At 41.3% G+C, this 23,176-nt stretch overlaps 2 long non-coding RNA genes across 2 annotated transcripts in view; both read right to left on the bottom strand.

Annotated features, from left to right (window-relative positions):
• Positions 1-1,226: 1,226 nt before the first annotated feature.
• On the bottom strand, positions 1,227-16,929 carry LOC118172937. Its single transcript, XR_004753910.1, has 6 exons — positions 16,828-16,929; positions 9,683-9,873; positions 5,397-5,478; positions 3,437-3,543; positions 2,846-2,985; positions 1,227-1,366 (listed from the first exon to the last, which is right to left on the bottom strand). It is a non-coding gene; the product is annotated as an uncharacterized LOC118172937 (long non-coding RNA).
• A 641-nt stretch (positions 16,930-17,570) lies between these two features.
• Positions 17,571-23,176, bottom strand: part of LOC118172938 — a 46,140-nt gene continuing 40,534 nt past the window's right edge. Inside the window, exon 4 of the long non-coding RNA XR_004753912.1 lies at positions 17,571-17,705. This is a non-coding gene — a long non-coding RNA (uncharacterized LOC118172938). The remainder of the gene's footprint in view (positions 17,706-23,176) is intronic.

The following is a 23,176-nucleotide window of genomic DNA, read 5'->3' as shown; positions in this document are numbered from 1 at the left end:
CTAAGCCGCGCCAAGCCGCGCTAAACCGTGCCGAGCCGTGCCGTGGTGCAGCGCCATCGCCACCTGCTGCCCCTCGGCGGCACAGCGGCTTGGGCTCGCTTCTGGGCCCCGCGCGCGCCGGTACCCGCAGCAAGGGGAGCCCGCAAGGGGAGCTCGCCCCACTCCGCTTTGGGATCGCTTGGGGTTCCCCCAGGCCGGCGCAGCCCGCAGCCTGCTCTGCCCTGCCCTCGGAGCTCCCGCTGCTCTCCCGGCTCGGCAACATTTACATGACGTTTCCCCGCGCCGCGCTTCTGAAACCCCGACTGTGCACTAGTGGGGAAGAATGAAACCAGTAAAGGAAAAAACCAGTCCCAACCACCGCCAAAAGCTCCCTGCCATGTGTGTGCTAAGGCGGCCGCTGAGGCGGGTGGCTGTCACGCTGCGCCCCAGCAGCACAACCGACTGCCACCAATTAAAATCCTTACAGCGATGACCCCATGCGCGCACACACACACACCTCGCTTGCAACCTGTGGGAATGTGTGTAGGCTTTTTGAAAAAGGGGTTTCTTCCCTTCACAGCTGTTTGACAGAAGACCTTCTGATGTCTTACAGAGTGGCAGTGTCCCACAGACCACAGCTTGAGAACCAGCCCTGCAGTCAGGGCCATGGGGATCCTTCGTTTATCAGCTATTTGATTCGTTTGATGCAGGCTGATACTTGCCCCTGGCCTTGTTGCATTTTGATTTAACTTCTGTTTATAACAACACCTGTAGTAGGTTCTTTTATGTATTAACACATAAAACCACATCTTGTACACAGGTATCAAAACCACTGATTTGCTAGTGTGTGTTTCTCAAACTAGCTGGGTTCATTTTGGCAATGTACTTTATCAAAGATGTATTTTGCCTGCAGCAAAACAAGCTGTCAGCTGCTGCAACGAACTGTCATATATCCACATTTTAATATGAAAAATAATTATTCTTCTGTTTCTATTAAACAGCTACCTATTCTTCAGGCTGGAACCAGAACTGCTTTTACAGAGTATCCAGCTCACTACTGAGATGATTTAAATAGGTCGACTCTAACACTGTAAATATGATCAAGGCAAAAAGCCAGCCAATAAAACTGCCAGTTTTATCCTAATAAAGCAGGGAGGCCTTTGCCATTTCTCTGTAGCAGACAGTTTATTGTCCTGCTGTATGCAACAACTTCAGGACATCTGGCCACTTAACCAATATATATGAAGTCCGGAATGCCAAAGGAGCCATAAGTGAAATAATCAGCGGCATGATTCTCGCTTATACTGAAGTCCCTACACACAGCTCTGACATCAACAGACTGCATGGTTCTGGCATAAATTGCACGAGATTTTAACATTCCTGGGAGCTGTAGGAACATGACAAGGAATCTTGATGGCAAGAAAAATCACTTCTGAAGAAATGTGTATTTTCTAGCCTAGGTCACATGTGGCAGGACAAAAGTCTGGGAAATGCAGGGGTGCATTTATCTCAGCTAGGTGGTGGTAGGGCCTTGTCTCGCAGCTGAAACAAGTACTTTGAGAGTGCTTCCCCCATTTCTCCTTTCCATCAGTGGTCAAAGCAAAATCAATGTGACTGTAGGCCTTGGTCTCAGAGCAGAGGCACTGGGAAAGTCCTTGCCCATCTGCCAGCAGGGAGCAGTGCCTGCTGGGCAGCACCACCTCCCCAGTGCCTTCCTTAAGCTACAGTTGGGCACAAAGGAGCATCAGTGGTCCCAGCTGGCACACATACACAACAGTTTCAGCTGAGTCAGAGTGGTTGCCTACAGTTCTGCTTTGTAACAAGCTTGTGGCTTACCTGTAACCTAATTTAGGATGAAGAATGAGCTCAAAATAATGGCAAACATACAGATCGGTCAATGCTTGGTACTGCCTGTGCATAAAACAATGATTCTTTGCTCCAGTCACCCTACCAGCAGCTCCTGCCCGGGCTGAAACATCCACCAAGTTACACAACTAGCCCAGCCAGCTCCTTCACCCTGCAAACCCTTCTGTGAGGCCTCAGGTAGTCCGGCACATACAGAAAACTTGCTTTATCAAACACATCAAACTCACTTTTGTTGCTACAGATTAAAAATAGACTTGACATCTGGATTTTCTGTTTTATAGGCAGAGCTAAAGTTCAATATATTGATCTGAGCTGCAAGGCTTATTTTATTCAGGGTACAATCAAAGCATGTGGATTTCTACAACTTCAGGTGCACAGCTTTCATATGACTGCAGGCACAGAAGCTGAAGATAGACTAGCCTGTGTGAGCAAATTGGTGGGCAATGCTGCCATATCTGCATGTTTTCATCCCTGAAAATGATCCCACATCCCAAGATTTTAACAAACGTATTTCTTCCAGGATAGCTCTGAAGAGCAGTTATGTGTCATGATGGTATCTGCCCTCACTGCCATTTTCTCAGGACTTAACGTCACTCCTCCCGGCATGATGAGCCTATCACAGGGATCTGTGTTATCTCACAAGAAAGGCAGTGATGGATTTGGAAGGCTTAAGTGGTCTTCCTCCCACACCTGTCAGCTCAGGGTCAATTACAAGGAGGCTGGACTAATGCAGAAACAATTTGCTGGAAAAGTGATGGGATGTGGTTACCAGCCTACCTGTTTCATTATGGCAGTAAATTGTCACACAGCTGCCCCCCAGACACCCTCTGACTACAGAAAGTTTCCAAAATACAGGAATGAAGCATTAACCCATTGCACAGAGGAGGAAAACAAGGTAAGGACATGGTAAGTTAGGAGTTAAAACAGGAACAGTCCTTGAATATCCCTCCTAAGTGAATTCCTCCTCTACTGAAATGCACAACTGTCCTTCATCACCTACCATTTTGTTTGTGCTTGTTCAGTTGTGGAGAAAGCTGTCTGATGAAATGAAACATCTCCTAGAATCGAGGTAGCTGCTAAGGGAGAGTACTGGCTTCACACAGTCTTCATGGCAAATGCCTTAGGACTGAGCTGTTCGACCTGGAATGGAAAACAATTTTGTTTTGTTTTGTTTTTATTTTATTTTCCTTCCCACTGGGCATAAGTCTTCCCTGTCTCTCTGTTGTGCTAGTGAGAGCAAATTTCACCAGAAACTGAATCAATTTACAAATATTTTGATAGATTGAGACAGTTGTTCAGGAAAAAAAAAAAAAAAAAGATTAAATATATGCAGATAAAATAGAGCGTAATGTGAACAGCTGCTGCACAGACTCACAGCCTATGTGGACTTAATTTTATTTATACCTTTTAAAGGTTATGTGGGTTTCCCTGTAAAACAGAAATAAAGTGAACATTATTTCTGTTGGTAATAAATTAAAGAAAAATCTCAGATGATTAATCCTCCAAAATGTGCAGTCCTGACTTTTTGTTCTTGTTTTGGCAGGAAGACAGACATGTAAAATATGCTAGCGCTGCTCTTGTACACACTCACATGTCTCATTCTATAGATCTGCTCAGCAACTCCTTTTCAGGCTGTCTCAGTTTCTGACTGGAACAGGTCATTACATGTGTGCCTCAATCCATCACTTCCGAAGCATCCTGTGAAGAAATTGCCATTAGAAGCCAGTGCAGCAAACCCAACCATCTTCCATCTAAAAGTATGACTTGCATTTTTGTATCACATCTCATTTTCACTATTCCTGACATTACGTATCTATCTGTATAGTTACTTTCCTGTAGTGGCAGAGATCATGCTGTACCTGCTTTTTCTGCACCAATTACTGTTATTTTAAGACTGTGTAGAAATGTCTGCGAACAAACATTAGCTGAAAGTTCCTGATGCTTTCCTTTGCCACTGTCATTGGTGCCTTATGACCGTGTTTCAAATTCTGGACACCTGAGCAGTACACTACTCATTGTGTTTCAAATATCAGGATCAGTCTATAAGCAAAGGGCAACAAATTTCAAATGAAGCTGTTGGACTGAGTGACATTGGACAAACTGCTTCTCCATAAATGCCAGCATTTACTGTAACCTCTCTCGCCCAGGCTCCATATAGAGTAATCACCACCTGCACCAAGCTATGAAGCTTTACTGTATAAACACACCACATTTTCTCACTTCAACAGAACTTGAGGTACATATTTTGACACTCAGATGCACATACTTAATCCAACACTGGAAAACAATATGTTAGTGGGAAAAAATAACTCTATATGCATGACCCTCTCAGAGTTCATCTCTTAATCTTTTCACACAATAAGATGGCAAAACACAGGTAAAAACATGCTAGTTCAACAGGATCACCAGTTAAACAGTACATGGAAGTTCAGGGTGCTCAGACGACTGTGAAGCAGCTGTGCATAGCCAGAGCCAAGCTGCATGGGAGCTACTCCCCATGGGACATGATAGGTGAAAGAGAGCTAGCTCAGAGCCCAGCTTCCACTGACTCCTGCCTGGTAGCAGCCAGGGCAGGGCAGGGCAGGACAATCTGGGGTCCCACGGTGCTGAACTGGCTCCTTGCCTTCAGAAGATCAGTACCGTAGGATGTCTTTGATCTTTTAAATGTAAGAAGCACAGCACCCAGCACCCAGCACGGGGCCAGAAAGAAGTTAGGGGTGAAGGGGTTAAGCTCAGCCGAAGGCAGATCTTGCAAGGGTAACACTGCTGTTGGGAATAGCGCTCAGAATGTTTAAAGGGTAAGCTTTTTGGCCCAATGATAAAAATAATCTATAAATGCCCTATTCAAATGTACAAGATGTCTCTTAATGCTTGTTCTCCAAGCACTTCTCTTGTCAAATTCCACTTTGTGACTGATGAAAAAAAATATCTATAGTGTTTCATAATGACAGGACACAGCTAGTTTAAGGCTGCTGATGAATAAGGAGGCCTTGAACACAGCAACGACAGTGCAGCGTTTGTTGTTTGCCACATCAGAAAACAAATGCAGAACCACTTCATTCAGGGTCTTCTATTCATCAACCCCTTTAAAAAAAAAAAAAGAAAGAAAGAAAAGGGAGCAAAACACCGGGACTGGAAATAACATTGTGTGGAACAACGTTCTCAACACCAGCGCCAGCTTGCTGGGGAGCTGCCACTTGTGTCCTGACTTACCATCATGCGTAGCTCAGGGAACGAGGACTATTTAGCCCATATTTTCTTTTACCCTGTAAGTTTGGTGGATGGCAGCTGAGCTCATCTTTAAGAAATCTGTTCATAGCGTTGGCCATCGACAGCTGGATTATCTCTTTGTTTTTCTTTTCAAATTGTGGCATTCTTTAACACAATCCATTTTACATTTGCTGAGGTCAGTGGGAGTCTGACCCCCGATTAAAAAGCTTTTTTGGATCAGGGTCAAAAGACAAAAAGTACTTACAGTTTCACACGGGACTGTAGGAAAACATGTCACATCACAGCAAGGAGAACAAAGAGAACAACTTCTAATCACGTACCTGGGATGCTGCCACAGCATCAGCAGTTACGGGGCTCTGCCCAGAAGGTAGATGGGCATCAAAAGCACTGGGAGCAGTTATCCTGTGAATACAAACCAGAGCTCACCACCTTGTTCCTTAAGGGGAACGTACCGTGACTTTTAACTCTACTACAATAGTTGCACATTTTTTATTATTATTTTTTTAATGCACAAAGCTTTCTGAGCTGTAAAAAAAAGTTTCACATCACTTTGTTTAGAAATATGAAGTGGGTACATTTACCGCAAAATTTCTTTGTAATAAAATGTTTTCTAACTTCATGAAGAAGCTTATATTACTGCTAATTAAGATGAATAGTTTTAGGAGATTCTGAGAAAAATAACACCTTTACTCATAAAACTTGATGACAACATCTAATGTGTTAGAGGGAAAAGTGATTACTCTAATGCACTATAATACTTGATATATAGTCTCACGGCTCTCCTCTGCTGTGTTTTGTATAACCTATGAAGTCAACAAAGCAAAAAAATAAATCAAAGGTAGGACTCACATGATTCATATTTCAATAAAGAGGAACTAAAATAGATAATGGCTCCCAGACAAAGAAGAAAAAACTTGTATTTCTTGTAGTTTTCCAGCCATGACCTCCTTAGAAGTTCATTATGTCACAGATCCATTCTAATTAGTCCATACGTTAACGGTTCAGATTCACCTGACAGCATACAAATTCTGGGCTGTTATGCAGCAGTCGGGTATAGAAAAAGTTGCATTTTTAAATTGCATACTTCAGGAGCAAAAAGTATTCCAGCGAGATTGAAAATGCCTTTGTCATCATCACCAGTCCCTTGAAGGCTTCTGCCAGGACATGGCAGACCCTGTCAGGGGAGCAGGATTTCCACATCTTTCACCTCCTTTCACTGTCACTGATTAGTATGAGTTCTGGAAATCCCCTCTGCCCACCCTGCAGGAGGCTTGTAACTACCTCTCTTTTTTTCTCCTTTTTCTTTTCCTTTTTTTAAGCAAAGACCTTGCAGTTACCAGTTACCAGCTCTAATCTAATCAGAAAAGTTTTCAGGAATGGTGCTTCCCATCCACCTCAAGCAGATTACAATTTTTTTTTGCTCCATTCTGCAGCTGTGTCTTTTCAGCTTTGTAATGACAAACAGACACATGCGAAGGAACAATTAAACATACCTGTATCGTCGTGTTACTTTGATAGAATTTATCTATAAATACACTCAAATACTTCTGGTAAAATACTATATAAAAAAAGAATGTATTCAAGAATATGGCACAACACAGCACCGCCATTGGAATGGTGACATTTCCTATGAGATTCAGAGAAGTAAGGCAAGCTGTTGATTCTCTTTAATCTCGACTTCATTTGCAGCGCCTCCTCAATCCACAGGTCTCTTTCTTCCCTTAGGATACCCTCCTTTGGAGTTTGGGCATGGCAATTCCATGACAAAAGACCCCAGGTACCCTGAGACAATATTAAGTGGCAGTCAGCGTGACACTCAGAGCAGACTGAACATCTCTGGAGGCTTTGACTTCCTGATATGCTGCAGTGGACTTGTTGCTAAGGTGGAAAGGCAAACCTCAACAGTGCCATTACAAAAAGCATCAATTGTTCCCATGTCCTCTGAAGTACTAACCATATCCATGGCAAAATTAAGTATTTTAGGTGTATAAACCAACTGTTAAATAGAAGATTAAGAATTCAGACAGCAAAGGAGCTCAAACCGAGCTATTTTCTACGAGCACTTGACAAACTTCCAAACCCATAAAGTACTGTTCTGGTCACATACCACAGGGGCAGGTGAGCCCACATACAGGAAACTTTTAAAAGCACACAACACACAAACAGAGCCAGTTTCCATTGTCCTAAACATTGAACAGTCATTTACATCAGGGCAAAGCAGATAGAAAATGAAATCAGGATGAGAACAATGACATTTTAATATTGTTATGCCCTTTATATCAGTCTAAATACTTTTAATAGAAGAAAATCCTCCCCATAAACAGACTTCTTTTTTTTTTTTTTTTTTTTTCCCTATCTATTGAATTGTTGGGGAAAAGAAAAAAAGAAAAAAACTATTTGGAAAATAATGTATTTGAAAAACATTATGACATTCCTGGTAAAACCTGTCTGATGAATGTTTGAGAATCTCTGCCTTTTACTAGAGATCCGCATTCTCAGCAAGCCTGAATGGTTGTCCTTAACCTCTTCCTCATCTGGTGGAAAAGCAAAGTGACCTCATTGAAAATTTCTTTCCATGCACTATTTTCATCTGCATCCTTCTAAACTCATCGCTCTCAACTGCAGAGAAACAAAGAAACTGAAGAACTGCTTAAACGAGTGGGTGAAAAGCAGAATGTGACCACTTTCTCAACACAACACGCTAAGAGAGATCACATGAGGCAGTCCTTTGTTTCCGTGAACACACGGATTTGCTGGTGACAGAAGCAGCATATCGCCAAAGCTGTGATGGCACTGACAGCCTTGTGTGGGGCACAAAAGCACAAATACTTTTCCTATGAGAGACCTTGACAGTACTGCTCAGGAGCCTACAGCTTTGAGTACCATGAGAAAGAGCTTGCTGCTTTTCTGTGCAGCAAAAACATTCATGGCTACCAGCTCCTGCTTTGGCACTTGCCAACAATGTCAGCTTCGCTATTTAGGCAAGATGCTGAAAGTGCCATAGTAAACTGTTCAAGTGCCTTTCTGAGCTGATTATGGCTGAACACATTAAAAACAAACAAAAAAAAGTGTTTAAACAAGTCACTTTTGTTGCAGGATCCTTGACCTGGTTACACCTTTTATTTCTCCTGTGCTCAGCACAACAAAATAGGATACGCTTTCACTGGTCTACTGTCTAAAACCATCTACACATGCATCCATGGCTTGATGACAGGACTGTGCTGAACGTATTCTGGTAGAGGCATTGCATACCAGGGCACAACAGAGATTAATTGTTCAAGATGTGCTCTCCCACTCAAGGTAAACACTAGAAACTGATTTTAGTAAATATTTGTACTGCATTATGCCAGTTGAGTATTTCACATGCTCTGTGCTAGGCAAATGAGCTGCCCAAGGGTATTAGCGTCATGGACTATGTGCAGTTCTCTAAAGCTCTATCTGCTCACCACTGACAATACAGCAAACAGAAAAAGCCCAAAAGGTGAGTTACTTGCCCTGTCCTTCTGTCACGTACAGTATCATCTCACACCTTGTCTACTCCCTGAACCAACTCAGGATATTCAAATAGCTCCGCAAGGCAAATGGTCACAGCCTCCACTGTACCGGTCAGCTACAAGTGCATTTAATGGAATTGCACAGTGCTTGTGCAGGTGTTCTTCCTCTGTCCTGTGCGCTGGTGTACACAGACTAGGAGGTGTCCTTGCGATCTCAGAATAAATCACAGCAACCTGAGGTTGTTAGAGGCAACAAGCAGCTGGAAACAGAAGCTTTGCTCTGGCATCACATTAACCGCCAAGAGAAACTTCACACAAACCTTGCATAAACGCACACTCTGATGACAAAGGCACCTCTTTCCCTCACCCCTTTTTTGTTCTTGAACCTCTCACGCTAACTTATAAAAATAATACTGTTAACCTAAGTTAATAGCAAGTCACCTTTCTCCTGCTTGCCCCATATCTTACACACCCACTCCCCTAGAAACACCCAATATCATAGGTGAGATTTGTAGTGAAGCCCTAACATTAGGGAAATGAAAAAATCTGTCAGAAAACTGACAGCTCAAAAGGTGCAAAAAGCAGCCTGCTGCCAGTCCTGGGCCTCTGGCCACAGGGGTTTGCTCTGGCTCCCCTGTCGGGACTCCCTGAGGGTTGCAGCAGTCTGAGTCCGAAGGCCTGAACTAAGAGCTTGGCTGAGGACAAAACGGATGCCTCCATCAAACACTGCTGAGAAAGCATGGATGACTCCTCTCCAGCAAAGGTGCTTCCTTTGTGAACAGGAGTGAGCGGTCTCCCACATGAGATGACTTGGGCAGGCTCCTGCATGGCTCTGCATGTGGAACTGGTAAGGATCCCTGCCACCCTTCTGAACCACTCACGTCACCGATCTACTCACAGTCCCCGTGGGGCACTCTGCCACCCTGAACACAGATCTGCACAGTCATCCTGGCCACTGACTCACATACTTCTGCTTGTAGATGCTTGGTACAAAGACGCATTCAAGAAGCTAAATAACAGCTGACCAAACAAAGGACATACGCCAACGTGCTGGTGTGCTCATGTGTAACTACCTGGAAAGCAGATCTTAACATTTTTACAAGTTATTCTACCTTGTAATTGTTTTCTCAGCAAGAATGCACACTTACCAGCATCTCCATGTAGAGGTAACTCTCTGCACACTTCTTGGACTACAGGATAAGGAGAGAAGCAGCAAGCACTTCTGAGGGGATGGCCAGAAGAGCTACAACCCTCATAGGCCATTTCCACCTGCAGTTCTATTTCTGGTACAGGATCCTTTGTCCTGCAGATAACCAAGAACAGAGCAGCAAATGAGAAAGAAATTGTCTTGCAGCAAACAAGAAGCGACAAGGACTGTATCCTCAAAGTTCAGATCAGAATCCAACTCTGCCCAAAGTTTGGCGACAATCAGCTCTAGGATGTTTTCAAGGCCAAATCTGGGGAAAAAAAGAGAATAAAAGATTTCTTTGTACGTGTCCACTGCATAGAAAATCTCTTGAATAATGTGAGATGCTTTATATTTTAAAAATCTATCAAGCAGATCTAGTACACTTGAAGATAACAGAAAGCCTCCCACAGGCTTTACTGGGCTTTGGTTTAGGTTATGTGTTTTAATTCTTTTTTCCCTGTGGCAGAGAAGCACAGTAAGTTATTGAGGTTCTCCTTGCTCTGTTCCCCTCCAGGCTGCAGGCAGCGTGCACAGAAGCCTCCTTCCATTTTCCTCCATGCTTGTGTTTGATGGGGGCTCCATTTAACCCTCCTGGCTGGTACTGCTCGGAAGGATTTAATGGCTGATGTTCATCCCTGGTAGCACTTAAAGACAGCATTTATGTAAAGAATTTATGCCAAATTGGTTTTATGCCTTGTGTGAGAATGTAGGAGCAATAATAATAATAAACCAGGCAGTAATGCCTTTTTTAATTCAAACTCTAAGGCAGGCAGATGTCACTACTCGTAACAGTCAAGACAAGTGAAAATATAATCTTGGATTATCATCTCTGATACGATCATTTTCACAATTAAAATTCAGAAACAGAAAAAAGGCCATTTTCATGTATTTATCATGATAGAGATGATGAAGTGTGGTATTTAATGCTTTTTGTACGTCTTAGAGAATATCAGAACAAATCAATACCAGCAGCGTTCAGTGATCAAACCCCAACCTTTCCTAACTTCTTTGTAATGCCCTGGGGGCCAGAACTCCTGAATGTATGTAATCAAGCATTTTAAAGGCCAAAGACCGAACCTTTGGTGATTAAATGCCCCACTTATCCCTCGGAGAAGTATTCAACATATGCTTCTTCCATGGCATTATAGATTAATTTAATTTCATCACATCCATAGCATGTTTTATGACTTCTAAGCAGCATCCCCTAATGTATACAATTTCCAGACAGTCTCTGGAAATGAGAACTGATATTTGGTGGGAAGAGACGTCAGAAGGACCATTTACTGCTTTAAAGTGCCGTAGATGGATGACCAATGAACTCATCCATTCCAAGGCAATTTTCTTCCTTTACTACTGAAAGGTTTCATCCCCTTGGATAAGATGTTCACTAAAAGAAATGGAGGCAGTTTTTCATGATGATGCATTAGATGATTTTTTTTAAACATATTTGGGCATTAACAGGTTTCTAAACCAAAGAAAACCAAAGCTTTTCTCTCTGTGTCATGTTTTTTTGGGAGGAAGCAGTGTTCCTTTGTTTTCTTGCTGTCTAAAAGTTTAGTATGATTAAAATATGAAAACAAGCTTAGAGTAGTCCTAGAAAATGTGTCCAGTCTCATTAGCATTAGAAATGTTGTTCAGATCAAACATATTTAAGAGTCCTTATGCAACTCTTTCCAGCCAGGCTTTCAGTGATCTCTTGTCAGCATCATGGGACACGCTACCATTTCTATTCCATGCTTTGACCATTTTCAAAACCCTCCTGCCAACCCTCCGTTGCTTTCAATTCATCCCTACCCAACTGCTCAGCCAAATGCTGCCTTCTCTCTCCTGCTCCATCTCATCTGCCACTGTACCCACTCTTTTTCCTCCTGCTTGGGGCTTTTGCCACAGCTGTTCATACAGCCAAGGAGCAGTGCCGCTGAATTTTGCAAGAGAAAAGCATGTGCAGCCCCTTGGTTTGTTAAGGTGTCCTCCGCATTATTTCTTTCAGAGGCAGCCACCTTCACTCCAGGATTTCTAAATGGGAGGGGGGAGCTGGCCGGGGAGGCAGGCAGATGCTTGTGTAAAACGGCCCTTTCTTGTAAATAACTCTTCTAGATTCCAGTTTATAAACTAGATTAATAAAGCAACTGTTGGATAGAATTTAGAGAACTTTTGAACAGTGTTTTACAAAACAGAAGGTAATTAACCCTGTAGCATATGAAGCCACTGCCTTAATATTAAAGCATCACTCGCACACCCTGGCAGCAGGAAAAAATATATTATTTTATTTTATTTTTTAGCATATCAAGTTCTCATAAAGCTAGACTATCGGGCTATCTAGTTAGTGGCATGGTTTATATCTCCTAAATATCTGAGCATCTGCTAGGTACTTGTGGATTTATTCACAGGCTGCCACAATGAGGCAGTAGTAAGTTGTGGTGAATATGCTATTTACAGCACAAATGATGCTGAAGTGTTAATTAGAGCTAATTTGACTTGGCCCATTTTGGACCTCTGACAATCACAGCTCTTCAAAAGCAAGCAGAACAGGCATATGCTTATCTAAGGAAAATTTCCACTTCTCTATTTCCCCATCTATTATAATATATATATATATTATATTTCTAATGAGAGATGCAAAGAAATTTAAAATATCTATTTTCCTAAAGTAGTAGCCAAAGAGAGTTGCTGCTCCAGGCTTAAAAGAAAACATTACACATATTTGGCTTAGCTGAGACTGTCAACAGTATTAGAGCAGGAAGAAGCTAGGAAGAAAATATGTCACTGAGTATAGGACCACGTGTTGAGTTGCATACTCTGAAAGTTACCTTTTTTTTTTTTTTTTTCCTTTGAGATAAACAAAAGCTGTTTCCCAATGAGAGGGTCAAGAACAGGAGAGGCCAATTTCTCAGCTTTCATGGGGTCCGGATAACTGTACTTGCCTTTCCCCCATTTTCATTAGATTAATCAGGCTAGTGAAGAAAAACAGCTTAGAGATTTAGTAGCTTCATCCTTTGAGAAACATGATGCAGTAAACTTTCTTGATCAGGAATATTTTTCTAGTAGGACAAGCTACATAATTAGGTTCCTTATAAAAGAAGACTCTGAAGCTACACTCTGCTTCCAAATACTTGTCATTTGACCCAGAAGGCAATAAGTGAAAATTTCAGAACAAATAAATAATAATAATAAAATAATAATAATTTAAAAAGACACTTTTCTGGGTGGTAAAGCTTTCGTGTGTTAACAAAACATTTGATTTGCACTGCTTTTGATATCTACAGAATGACAGGAGAACTAAAGCACTACTCGGAGAATGACAGTGTAGCAGAATGAGTCCAATGGAGTTATCACTCAAAAGAGGACAGTAACTGCTTCAGTGATCTCTCAGGTGGATGAAATACTGGGCAAAGGGGTACTGGATGTTTTCTGTAAATTATAATCTAATGATAATAATAAAATAAAATACTTAATTTAAATACTTTAAATACCTAAATACTGAAAAGTACTTAAATAATCCTGTTTCACATTTGATGGACTGAATTTGTGCTCTGTGCCTCTGTTATGAAAAAAGGAATAAACACAATAATTGATATTTCTGATAACTGCTCAACTGATCAAACTAGTGCTACTAAAAATGAGCAGTTTCAGCATCTTCCTGGGAGGAAAAAAAAAACAAAAACAAAAAAACAGGCTGATGCATGCCAACTCACGATATGTTAAAAGCATGAAAATATTTTTGTTGTTTAAAAATCTACAGATCATACAATAGGGAATACAAGATAAATATACAGTAAACGAAAGCAGAAGAGATTTAAAGAATGTGGACCAGCATTAGGAATGAGTAAGTCTGTTGTCCCATTTTGTTCTTCTAAACCTACTGGAAAATAAACAAAAAAGTAAGAAAGATGCAACATGAAACTGTTCTGCTGTGAATAATTCCTTAGAAACATTTCTATCATGTGGCAGGTCACGTTCATCAAACCCACCTATGGATTTTACATGTAAACGTTTCTCACTTGAAGTTGAAGCCTGCAGTCACAGGAAAACTAACCCGATCACCCCTTCTCAAATCACAGCTGTGATCATCTGCAGGGCAAGAACAGCTGAAGTTTCCTTGGCATTCCACTTGGCACTGAACCTGGCTGTGTGCTACCACTGCTGAGCTGAAACACTGCAGTTACTGTCACCTAACGGAGTCCAACATCAGCAGGACTGCAGAGAAGGGGAACACACAGCATAGAACTCTAAATTATATTTCTCCTTGATTATTAAAAATATTACTTATGAAATATATCAGGAACCAGCCAAAGACTAGTTTATAAAATATCACAGAAAATGCTAATTCATGAAAATTAACAAAAGAATGACAATTTGTTGGAATTTCAGATTTCATCGTCTTCCTTCTCCCTATTTCTGTGCTTATTTTTCTCCCATATCCTAATGAGTTCTGTTAAAACATCGATAGAGGAGGAATCTCTTTGTACATAGATACACACATGGACACAGTGGTGACAATGTCCTACAAATACAGTGATGTTCAGGATTTTCATGTTGTAGCTTTTTATGTTTTCTTTTACTCAAAAAACCCTCCTAACACCACATGAGACAAAACCACTATGAAACATACAGCCTGGAATCTCTGCTTTGCAGAGGATAGTGCATTTTAGTCATTCTTCATTCTTGTTTATTTTTTTTCCAGCTTTCTGTGTTCTTTTACCATCTATTTCCATGGCATAATTATAGCTATGGAGTTCCTTAATAGCAGCAATGGGGAGAGCTTATACATAAGATTATGCTGTCCCTGTGGTTTCAAGGACAAGATCACATTTTAAGGACTCCAAAAAGCGGCATAATACAGTGATAACAGAGAATCTTAAATGAAAAACGTGGTTTGCTACTCTTCTTTCAGTGACCATGGAAGACTGCTTGAATTCTTTTCATTAATATTAAAATTAATTGTCATTAATATAATTGATGGCAAGCAAATTTTTGTAGCTTTAAGTTTGCAGATGTGAGGATTCAGTTACAACAAACATGACATCACAGGCATGGAGGAGCAGCAGAAAGGCAACATACTTAGGAAGACTTTCACAAAACACCCTGTGATTGCCCACTCTTAACATTTCTAATGCCATATAGGCTTTAAAGACTTCTTGTGCAAAATAACATTGTGGGACTTCTGTCAGTGTAAAACGGGGATTTTACACTGAAAGAAAAAGTGATTTTAATTTACCCAATTCCTGTTGCAACCATTGGTAACACTGGGGCTCTTCATCCCTCTCAGCAGCAGGGGGCTCTTGGAAGTGAGAAATTTGTTCATTGTTCCCCAGGAAAAAACATTTTAAATGCACTCTCTTCTCAAAGACTGTAAGGGTGTTTGTCCCTGGACTGCAACCAACACATTCTGAGCTCAGAGCTGGACCCTGAGCACTGGCTCAAAATTTCTCAGCATCAACAAAACTCATTTGCTATGCACTGCTTCAATGAGCATAGCCACACCGTGCACACCTCAGCCAATTCGCTTCCATCTTTTAACCAGACAGTTTGGAGAAATGCTGCTTTTAACTAGGGCTCCAATTTTCTTCAAATAAAGAACCTACACTAACAGTAAAAGACAAGTTTACTGTGGAGCTACTTGGGCCAACAAAGATGTGCAATAAACACATTCTCAATCCTCTTTCTGCTTTTCCCCACCAATGCGATGTGTTTAGCAGGTAACATCTATTTCTAACACTGCAGACAAAAACAGCACAGCTGCTGCTTAATTGTACAAAGCACATATGCTGACAAGGTTGAATGCAGTGTGAGTTAGACAATTAGTTGTCAAAGATGATTAAGAACTGTGGGCAGCTTAATTCAGACAAGTCAAACACTGCTCTAAAAATGTCTCAACTGAAAACAAGCTTTAGAATAGGCTGATAAGAGGACATCATTCAGAAAGAAAAACTGCTGGACTTTGGGGATATTTTGTTAAAGGAATTTAAAAAGAGGCAGTAAGGACAATTAACCATGGGGATACCATTTTTTAAAGCGAAGTAGCCCAGACGACTCAGAGCCATCAGAGTGCAGCAAGCCATTTGCATCTGTAACTAAGAGTTTTCATGCACAATTGCTTTGTTATTCAAACTATGCTTATGGTTGTGATGCATTTAGGGTAAAATTTAATGCTCTGGAGAACAGTCCATGCATGATCTAGGAGCTATTAAATCCTAGTTTGCTGAGGTGTTAAGTGATACATTCCTTAACAGATGAATTCCTCTGGAGTCAAGTATTAGCCTTTGTTCACACAGCTCCAAGTTGATCAGCCCTGAAAACTGGGTACTTGTAATACAGAAGAAGAAGAAATGGCATTTCTAGAGATAAAACTCTGTCACTGTTTCAGACAAAATTTTTTTTTTTAAAAAAAAAAACAAACAACAACACTATTTTAATTCCTTTTATGTGCAAGTGGGTTTTTCTCCAAAAGATGAAATGAAGATGAGAACAAATTTAGTCCCAATTGCTACAGTAAACTGAAAATCATTCTTTGTTTACCTGTTCAGAAATGGAGTTTTGCTTCAATAAGTATTAAAGAATTGGTTCTTAGCAGGTCTGCAACAGAATTAACTGAAGAAAGCTTTCTGAGGCAAAACATACTCTCAGAATTTCCAGTAATTGGCTCATGCACAAAACAGGTTCCCCCTAAAGTAAGAGTTACTCTGTGCATTCCAGCAGCAGTGCACAAGCTGGGGCCAAGCATCCTTACACTGGGGGAAAAAAAAAAAAAAAAAAAAAAAAAAAAAAAGGCCTTAACACAATAAAAATATTGTTAAATAATTTTAAGCTAACCATCTTGTGCTTGGATTTTTAAAGAGCTAAGAGTCTGTCAGATGGGGAATAATCCATGGTGATACAGTTAAAGTGGTTTCAGGATGACCTGCCTCCACATCTTCCCCATTAGAGCAACTTTTCTTTTAAGCTGTCCCCTCTGTTTGCTTGTCAAATGCTTTTGAAAAAAGAAAACCCAAAGTTCTTGACAGTGCTATTAAGGCAAGCAACTTGTGCTTTCCTGTCCCTCTTCCTCATGCCAGTAGCCTGACTCACCTCTGGAATATATGTGCACACAGAGACAAGTTATATTGGTGCTCTTCTCCTGAAAGTACCTGCAACCACATCCTCACAAGTACTATTTGATGACCTTCTTGGGCTGACACGTCAGGTCTGTCCACATTCTGATGCAAACTGAAACAATACAGCTGTGTTAACACAATCCTAAATCAGTCCTAACAAAATTAGTTGAGAAAGCAGGGTATTAAGCTCAGGCAAGCTGACCATGGCTACACAGTTTTTGCAAGCTTGGACAAATCATAGGCAGATTTTACTCAAGTGTGAGTGGGTTCAAGAGACCTTGTAGACCTGCCTATACACAGTCATGCACTGATTGCTTGCGACTAAGATACATGGGGAAAAATGCTAACTGCAAAACCTCTTTTGGTTTAGTATCTCAAGTGCAGAAACTCTACACCATCTTGCTCATTTAGCTGAAGCTGAATTTGCCCCTGGCATTGGCAATAGGCCTGATTCACTAATACGCACAGAATATCTTATTATGGTCAATGTCTAGAACACAAGATGACTTTAAGGAAAGGTCAGAGGTGTTCCTCCAAAACCAGGAGAGGCTTGCACTATGGGTGCAGTCAACATTGGTACCAGGTGGAAGGTTGTAATTAAGGTCATGAGTTTTGATTCATTTCCCTGCTCTGACTCTCGCTTCCTATGTCTTTTTGGGCAGATGTCTCACACACCATCCAACTTCCTTCCTCCCTTCCTGATTTGCTTACCTAAACTGCAGAAAGCAGAAATGTTTTCTAAACATGAGCGTGGTCCTTTTTATCTGGAACTTGAAGATCCACCTCAGATACACAAAGACATTCAGGACCAAAGTCTACAATGCAAGCTGCTTGGCATGAAGGCTGAATGGGCTGAATGGGCTGGATGAACAAAGAAAGAAATGTCAAAAGTTTTAAATACAGTCAGTTAATGGAGAAAACTCGTCTCCTCCAAAAGCATTGGATACAGAAATCTATAAAATGTAATAAGTGAAGCTCTTTAATTCTTCTCATTAGAAGACTGGGGGATTGGACCAGATGACCTCCAGAGGTCTCTTCCAACCTGAACAATTCTGTGATTCTGTAACTGTAAGAGTATTGTACACACTTGTTAAGCTTAAATGGATTGTTTCTCCATCAATTCAGAGAATTGTCTTTTAGCTCCATGCGTAATTCCTTAAATAATTACACATGCAATAAATTAGTGAAAAATCAAAGAAACTGCCTGTACTTAGAAAACCAGCTTAATTTGGCATGCTCTACTGCACGCTTCTAAAAGCTCAAAATCTTTCAGGCCCTGCTTAAACCAACAGCCTCCTCACTGTGCAAGTAATCTTTATTAAAAAAATAGCAAATTAAATTTGGCACTAAGTGAGGTGTGAAATTTTTAAGCTGTCTTGTAAAAAAAGAGACATCGGGGTCAGATGGGGGCTGCCATCCTGTTGCCTCCAAGCACATATGCCTATTTGGAAAATAAACTCATCAACAGTCATCAAGTTAGGTGGGAAAAAAATGTTGTTATAAATTCCTCCTGCTCTCTGCAAAAGTCACAGTACGTTTTTTAAATTGTTCTTTTGAAACCTTCTCATTACGTTGCTTGCACTGATTAAGCTGAGCTATTTCTGCTTGTCCTCTTCCTTAAGGGCAGGGTCAGTTCGCTCAGGTGCCTCTGCTGACTTTTGCTACTTTGTGGAGAAACATAGAAGGGAAGGGGTGGAAATCTCAATTATATTGCAACATACAGTTACTGGAAAAAAAAAAATACAGAGCCCGTTTTTTCATTTTTTTTTTGCCTAAAGTCAAATAAATTTAAAGAGCATTATAAAAACTGTTATAATGGCTTTTCTGTTATCAAATCTAACAAAAATATTTAATATCCGGAATATTTAATCATCTATTATAAACACATAGACTGCAGACGTGAAGCAGAAGTTTTACCACTCTCAGAACAGAACTTTTTAGAGAGTTCTGAACTGCATTGATTAACATTTCAAATCCATGTGAATATCCCTGGAGTAAGCAGAATCATCTCTCCATCTATACAGTGTTTTCTACTTAGAGGAACTAAAAATCTGAGGACTAGACACTGGATTGGCATGTCCACGTCATTTCAGAAGGAGCCCAACCGTGCAGCATCACCTAAATAATGAAGCCCACATCTGGAAGGATATTGCTTAAGTTGGCTAAGTTTGTGCAAGGTCAGTTCATACTCTAAGCTTCTGTACTCTGAAAATTAAGTAAGAAGTTTACAGGGCTACAAGTAGAATCACCACATAGATCTTGGGGATTGTTTTGCCAATAGGAAGTCTTTCTTTTTAAGTCAGTTTCTCTTGTATAAATACAGGACGAAGCATTACTACATTGCTCTGAGAAATATTTTCTGAAGTATTCCATCAGTTAATGAACACCTCTTCTAAAGTATGATCATTTCTTATCTAAGGAAGGCAGACATGCTACAGTACACCACATAGTACAAAGTGAAACGTGTACAGATCTCTTCATGGAAGATCTACTCCACTACCATGCTTTGCAAGTTAGCGGTTAGTATTAACAAAAGGAGAATAACCCCTGAAGTTAGTGGAAATAATTCAGGATTAGGCTTCAGAAAATATATTTAGTGATTTTCACAGAATGACAGTAGCTGTTCGGTATGAACTGTGGTATACAGTATTTTATGCATAACATCATAATTTTGCTTTGTGGAAAATATGTCAATTCTGATAGGAAGAATTTCAAGGTGAAACACTATGTGATAAAAGGAAGAACAGACATTTTTATAAAACCAGACTAACAGAAATAGGGCAAAAGTGAACAAGTATTTTTGTCACTCAATAAATGACATTGATGGTCCACGGTATGAAAAAGGAACGATTTGGTAAGGGGTGTTCGTTAACGCTCAGATCCCAGTGATTTTTCACAGTCTAACAATTATCCAAAATAGCCTTTCTTCAGCAGTGCTGGAAATGAGCTATCCACTTCCCAGCTCAGTGCTTTAACTGCAAGCAATCTTTGCCTCGTAGTCTTTAGCATTTAAAAAAGGCACTCAAATCCTTTTTGCAAGTTAGCTTATTCTCCACTATTTGAACATTTCAGCTCCAACATCCTTTTGTTACTGCTTTGGAGGTTTTTTCCTTCTCCATTTGGCAAGCATCGATTTTCCATTAATGCTTCTGTCACACAGGAACCAGCTGCTATGTCTCATGAAGTGATACAGAAAGAGGAGAGCTCACCCTCAGACAGATGCGCATACAAACACTGAACTATCAGCAGGAACACCGCTCCCTCTGATCCTCTCCTCTTGCTAGTTTGTTCCTCTTTGAAGGGACAATGTCAAGTGGCTACCCAAGGGAAGGGGTCAGAAAACACCATCACAACTTTGCTGTACTTAGTTCCCCCTGTGATCATCCTCAACTGCCATGCCAGCAGACATCAGGGCTTGAAAGCTGAGCTCTTGTGACTGGGGCTGGCTCTTTCCACAGAGCGACTTAGTGCTTCAGTCACCACAAATTATGCTTTCTGGTTTTGTTGTTTCTTGCTATCTGTTTTCTGGGGTTTTGTCCTGAAGTGACTGAATAGCCAGTAGAAAATCCTAACAGATACACAAGTGTGCAGAGTAACTGGTACAGTGTATAAATACGTACACGTAAGTGTATAGAATAACAGGCACATAGGTGCACACAGAAATCAGAAACAAGGCGTTCTCCTTACTTGGCTTTTCCCATTATTCTCAGCTTTATATTACTATCACGTGAAAATAGTTAGCACCCTCTAGGCCCAGGATACTGTAATACGAAGTTAACAGCTTTAATTTTCCATTAAAACTATGGTCTTCTCAATGAGCTATGTAGACACTTTTTAAAAATAATCTTGGTTTTATGAGTTATTAAAAAAAAAAGCATCTCTGATTAGCATGGAAAGTTCTGATATGATGGTACAAGTCCCTTGCGACAAGTAACGTCGCACACCCCAGCACCATGTTCTGAACTACAGTCTCAAAGTCTCTCATTGTAGTGTGCTTGGTCGTTTATCCCACAGTACGCACAGAGAGCTAGTTAAGGTGCTTTTTTCCTGTGGGGTTCAAGAGCATCCTACATGCCTGATCACCAAAAAGATGTTACTTATGCAACACGTTACCATGGAGAGGAGCCACTTCACGCTTTGCTCACGTTGCACTTCTTCACTTGTTTTTCTACCTTGAAAGCAAGGACACTGTATTCTTCTGCGTGTGGAAAGCATGAAGCACATTCACTTCAGCATCATTTCTGTTTACTCTTCTCTGTTCGGAGCAGCAAAGATCTCCTGTCAGATCAGTCTGTGCTAACATTTGATTTCCTTCTTGCCTTCAACTTGTTCAGTCGCTGAATAAAACTGTTATATTGCTTTCCTAACTGACAGACCACCTCTCTTGGCAGGCTTATTGACAGCTGCCTACCCACTGATGCCTTTCCTCACAGCAAAACAACTACTTGGGTGTGGAAAAACAACTAGAAAGTTACAGGAACAGGACGGTACCCCTTTTGAAAAGAGGTGACACAATCCAGCAATTCAGGCACTCACCACACACAAAGGTCCATCAGCAGCCTCAGTCCTGATCACTGGTAGCTGTGTGATGACCTCGCAGCCCTGGGGTCTCCCCTCTTCCAAGAGGCAGCTGTGGGGCTGGAAACATCAGGAGGGACAAGATTACTGCGATGAGCACATAAGCTGACCTCCCAGCCTCCCTTCCCCTACTGTTTTGTGGAAATACATCATTACAGAAGAGATCCTGGCTGCTGGGAATCCTGCTCCTGGTGGCCAGGTGGCAATGACATTCCTGCTGCAGCACATGGGCTGGCTGCTCTCACCTCACCTCATTCTGCCATGACTTTTGCTGGTAGATACCAAGGATCCCAGAGATGCATGTGTTAATTAATACCCTAACTGAGCCACCCAGTGCAGCTCGCTGCCTCAAACCTGTTTCAAGCCACCATCCGACTGCAGGTCAAACATTCAGGATTTTCTTTCTAGCCACTAGAATTTAAACCTATGTAATGACTGACAAGAGCCCCAGAACCACAGCAGTCTGTGCACCCTAGACCAAGTATAAAATATTAATTTCCTAACACAGCACCCCCCCCAGCCCCCCCTTCCCCCCCCCCCCCCAAAAAAAAAAAAAAAAAAAAAAAGACTATATTTTCTCAATGTATCTTCCTTGAAAACAGCAGCTCAACTTCATGGTAGTAATGAGTACCCTGTAAACATCATTAGTGTGGGAATCATGCATTGACTTATCCATAGCACTACCAGAAACCTGAAACTGAAAATCAAGGGGTTTTACATGTTCCTTACTTTTTATGGCTTCTGGACTATGACCAACAACACTTAGGCTGTCCTGTCATGTCTCCTACTCTGCATGTGAAAATCCCTGGAACAAGGTCTTGGCTCTGCTGAGCTACATGCCAGCAGCCACGAGGTGGCACGCAGAGCAGAACAAACTCCTGGCTGCAGCCGCACCAGAAAACTGCAGTAGTGCCACAAAGATCCAGAGAAGGACATCCTTGCTTCAAGCAGACACCAAAGAGACCTCTAATTGACACAGTTACCTTTTGTGCTTTGCCTGGCAGCTCACTGCTCATCTGTTTTGCTGGAGAGCTGGTGCAGCAAGACTGGAGAGAGGGCAGAGCAATCAGGGGGGCATCTTCAGGGTGAAGAGGGGGCACAGACTGGCACAACAGGAAAGCACACTGAACGGCTGCTGCCACCACAGAGATGCTGGCCAGTCCTGGTGTTCCAGCTACATCCTGAAAAAGAAAAGCTGGTTGCTGATGCTTCTGAAAACTCTGCTTAGGGAAAAGCTGATTTCACACTGAAACAGTGAGTGTGCAGATCAGCTGGCCATGGCAACAGAGACAAGGGTGTTAATAAATGCTTTTTTTATTTTCTTTTCTTTTTTCTTTTTTTTTCTTCTTTTTTATTCCTGAAGGAAACCTAACAGCAAGGAAGAAAAACATATTCAAACTGCATCAATAAGCCCCAGCCTGCCTTGGTGTCACGTGCGATAGCCTGCTCTAGCCAAGCATCTCTCATGCGTTGTATCTCTTATGCATTGTGCACGTTTACTTACTCAAAGCATCTCTTTCCATGTCAGATATTGGTAACCTAGAATTTGAGTAGCAAAGAGAGTCTGGCTCAGTACCCTGCACTTGCAGCCAATGCCAGAGTCAGGAACAGCACCCAGACATCCTGCCAGCCAGGCAGAGTACCTCATTACTGGAAAAAACATCTGTTTTATTTTGCCAAACATGCACACAGAAGCAGTTATCTTTGGCAATCTCTAAAAATAATTTTAAAATGTCCCCTACATA

This window comes from Oxyura jamaicensis, chromosome 11 (genome assembly GCF_011077185.1).
Source record: "Oxyura jamaicensis isolate SHBP4307 breed ruddy duck chromosome 11, BPBGC_Ojam_1.0, whole genome shotgun sequence".
In the NCBI taxonomy this organism is placed as follows: Eukaryota; Metazoa; Chordata; class Aves; order Anseriformes; family Anatidae; genus Oxyura; species Oxyura jamaicensis.
This window is presented reverse-complemented; position numbering and strand designations above follow the sequence as displayed.